Raw genomic sequence first — 4,298 nt, forward strand, 5'->3', positions numbered from 1 at the left:
AACAAGAGGCATATAGGCAATTGTTTGGGTGCGAATTGGGGGCTTTACCTTTTACATGCTTAGGAATACTAATCCACCATCGTAAGCTGACAAACAAAGAATGGAAGTTTATCGAGGACCGATTTGAAAAGAAACTGAGTTGCTGGAAGGGCAAGCTCAAGTCATACAGAGGCTGATTAATTCTGATAAACTCGGTTCCCATGAGTATGCCTATGTTTCTTTTGTCGTTCTTCGAAGTCCCAGTTGGAGTTAGGAAATGACTTGAGTTCTATCGATCACGATTCTTCTGGCAGGGTGATGAACTTAAAAGAAAATACCGTCTCGCCAAATGGGATATCATCTGTCGACCGAAAGACCAAGGGGGTCTTGGTATTGAGATTCTTGAGGTCAAGAATAGATGTCTTCTCAGTAAGTGGCTGTGGAAGTTATCGAGTGAGACTGATGCCACTTGGGTGCAAATCCTCCGTAGCAAGTATCTTCACTCCAAAACTTTGTCCCAGTTGACAGTAAGGCCGACTGACTCACCTTTTTGGAAAGGGCTTATGAAAGTCAAACTAACCTTGTTTAATAGGACAAATTTTCTTATTAGTATCGGTGCTAGTACGCGATTCTGGGAGGATACCTTGGCTCTGAGAGACTCCCCTAGCCATTCAATACCCGTCTTTGTATCGTATTGTTCAACGACGTGAGGCGTTCATTGCAACGGTACTTCAACGCATCCCCCTTAATATTCAGTTCAGAAGGACGCTAGTTGGCAATCGTTGGGAAGAATGGCTCCATCTCGTAGGTAGACTGATGGAGGGTCAGCTTTCTCAACAGCCCTATAAATTACGCTGGAAGCTTACTAGGTCTGGAGAATTTACAGTTAAATCAATATATGTTGATGTTATCAATTCAATCTCGATTCCTAGTTCCAAACATGCTTGGGCTGTCAAAGTCCCTTTGAAAATCAAAGTGTTTATGTGGTTTGTCCATAAACAAGTTATTTTCACCAAGGACAATTTGACAAAGCGTAATTGGACAGGACCTACTAGGTGTAGTTTCTGTGATCGGGATGAAACGATCAAACACCTTTTTCTTGATTGCCCATTATCCAAAGTTCTATGGCGGAAAGTCCATATTGCTTTTAATATTACTCCACTGAGTTCTGTCAACACGTTATTTGAAACGTGGCTTAACGGGATAGAGCCCGAAACAGCGAGACATATTCGCGTAGGAGTCTGTGCTTTATTGTGGGCAGTCTGGAATTGCAGAAATGATTTGGTTTTTAATAGGACAACAAATATTCATTTTTTGCAGGTTATTTTCCGAGCCACGACGCTGATCCGTTTGTGGTCGCTACTCACTCCGACGGAGGCCAGGGAGCGTTTGGTTACTGAATCTATCCGCTGGAAGATGGTAGCACGGGATATCTTCAACCGGTTTGGATGGCGGTCATGTAATAGGATAGGCAATTAGTTTACCTATCTCTCTTATGCTAGCCGGTTGTGGTGTCCTTTTTATGGCTAGTTTGTCCTTTAGCCCTTTTAGCTCTGTGTGAGCTCTTTTTTTCGTTTGGAAAATTTAAGACCTTCTTTGAACCTATTTTTTGTTTAATAAGATGGCTGTATGCATCATTCTGATGCAGAGGCCCGGGAGTCCCCCTTTTTCAAGAAAAAATTTCTTTTGGTGTCCCATAACTAATTGTTATCTACAGGATGTATTTTTCGGTGCAACAGACACGTCAACTAATGTCCTCGAATTAACCTTGGCTGAGCTCATAAGGAGGCCACACTTCATGGGAAAGCTACAAGGTGAAGTGAGGAGTATCGTACCCCCGGGGACAAGAAATTGTCAGCGAAACTGAATTGAACAACATGGTGTACCTGAGAGCAGTAATAAAGAGTCTCTCAGGTTGTATCCTATTGCACCTCTCCTATCTCCGCACCTTGCCATGGCTGACTGTACCATCGACGGATACATGGTTCTCGCAGGGACGCGTGTCGTCATCAATGCATGGGCCATTGGGAGGGATTCAAGCTCATGGGAGGATGCTGAAGAGTTCATGCCTGAAAGATTTACAGATGAAGGCAATGCTAGGAATGCCAACTTTAAGGGGAATGATTTTCATTTCTTGCCATTCGGGGCAGGACGAAGGATATGCCCTGCTATAAACCTCGGAATCGCCTTTGTTGAGCTTATGTTGGCAAACATCGTGAACCATTTTGACTGGGAACTTTCGATTGGGGTTGAGAGAAAAGATATCGATATGACAGAGGTGTTTGGGATAAGCATTCGTAGGAAGGAGAAACTATTGTTGATTCCAAAGTCACGCATGTAAAATCGAGCTAAGCTAAATACTTTGTGTTATCAGTATAACGGTTTTCTTGGGAAGAAGGTGTTACAAGGGAAAATGGTGCCAATAAATAATGGCCAATTCTTGCTTGTATAGATACAAATATTGTTGTTTAGAACGTTGACAATCGTCAATGCACATGTTTGACCACTACTTTTATCGTTACATAAATATGAAATAAAAGAGAAAAAACATAATGTCGAAGTACTTTTAAAGTAAACTAGCATGGTTGCCAGCACAAATGCACGTGCAACATGCTAGTCGTCTATTACTTTTGTGATTCACATTTCTTGTTGTTATCTTATACAGCATAACATCCACTGGGACAATACAAAATGAAAACTCACATGCTTAGTAGACCGTAAAAATCACATGCTTAGTAGAACTCTAAATCATACAGATACCAAGGACAACGAATCTCTAAACTTGCAAACAGCTCTGGAAAACATACCAGCACATGTATCGTACACGCATCTACCATGACACATATTTTCAGATTTAAAGTTGATTCACAGCTCGGGAAACAAAGACTAATGATATACAATTATACAAATAAGTAGAACAGGCATCTACGATGGCACAAATTTACAGATCTAAATTTGATCCGCAGGACCCTATGAAACAAGTTTAGATCTAAATTTGATCATCTTTATCCTCAACTTCAAGTACGTCCTCTACTTCCTCAATATCACAATGCCTAGAGACTCCGAAACCTAGAAGAACGTTGCCGAGGATGCAGTTGCCGCCGTCACGGCTTTGACTTGGCCAACTGGTGGGTATAATCGGTCATATGAATTAAATCATCAGAAAATTGCTAATTTATCCAACAACCACCACCGCTGCCTCTCTGTGTCTGCACGCAAGACCTTGAACACCGTTGACAATAGGCGAGGGTATCCTCGCGCTAAGATATAGTGGATGGGTGGGGAGAAGGAAGGCTGCAATGAGCCCCGACGGCCGTACGAGCAGAAGGAGGTACGCTCGTTAGGATCGCCATCAGAAGTCGCCTCTCTAGACTCCTGTTTATTCTGTCTTATCTGTCCCATTATGGGTGGATGGTGTATCCCTGTATCCATTTACGGTAGAAAAATGATGTAGCGCATGAGTTAGCTACCTTTTTTTTGCGCAACTCATGAGTTAGCTACCTTGGATGATAGAATATCTCCTCTTAATACATGGCTAGATTCGGCCCGGTGGCTGTAACTCCTATGCTTATAAAGGATTAAGGATGCAACCATTCTGATAAATGAATAAAGAAGGTTTGAAGTGTCAAAAAAATATAAACCGACGATGAATATATGTGTGGACGGTGTATCTCTGTATATCCATGTGCGGTAGAAAAATCACTCTTCGACAAAAATCGAGCCTATCAAAACACACCGTGACCTCCCACTCGTTCCCCCACGTCGCCCCCCGCTAGGGTGACTCGGGGGCTCCCCAACCCTAGCCGCCGCCGGGCCTAGCCCATCTTCCTCCCCTCCTCCCGCCGCCGGAGGACGCCGGCGGCTTGCGCCCGGAGGCCAACGGCGGTGGCGGGGGCTCTTCCTCCCTCTCGCGTCTCAGGGGTGGCGGGGCCCCAACATGCGTGGAGGTGCGGCCGATCTAGATGCGACGGCGTTGGCTTCGACGGCGGCGGCGGTCGGCCCTGCCTCGGGCCACGGGCGGCGGCTGCGGCGGCTGGCCTGGATCGGGCGGCGGCGCGATGCGGTCTTCGGCGGCATGTCATCTGGCTTTAGATCGGCGGTGACGTCGAGGGCCTGGTGGACTACTTGGCGGCACCCATGGCAGATCTGTTCTAGCCGGTGTAGCCAGTGGTGGTGGTCATCTTCTTCGTCGGCGGTGGCCGGCCAGAAGATTGGTGATCGGATCTCGAGATCCATCATCTAGTCCCGGCTGCGAGTTGGGGAGACATGGTTGCCGGTGAAAACCGAGCCGATGGCAGGCGATGGCGGTGTTCTACGCC

General features: G+C 45.8%; 1 pseudogene; it reads left to right on the plus strand.

The window, feature by feature from the left end:
- The first annotated feature begins 1,600 nt into the window (after positions 1-1,600).
- On the plus strand, positions 1,601-2,320 carry LOC123056699 (indole-2-monooxygenase-like; annotated as a pseudogene).
- Positions 2,321-4,298: the final 1,978 nt, after the last annotated feature.

This window comes from Triticum aestivum, chromosome 3A (assembly GCF_018294505.1).
Source record: "Triticum aestivum cultivar Chinese Spring chromosome 3A, IWGSC CS RefSeq v2.1, whole genome shotgun sequence".
Lineage (NCBI taxonomy): Eukaryota > Viridiplantae > Streptophyta > Magnoliopsida > Poales > Poaceae > Triticum > Triticum aestivum.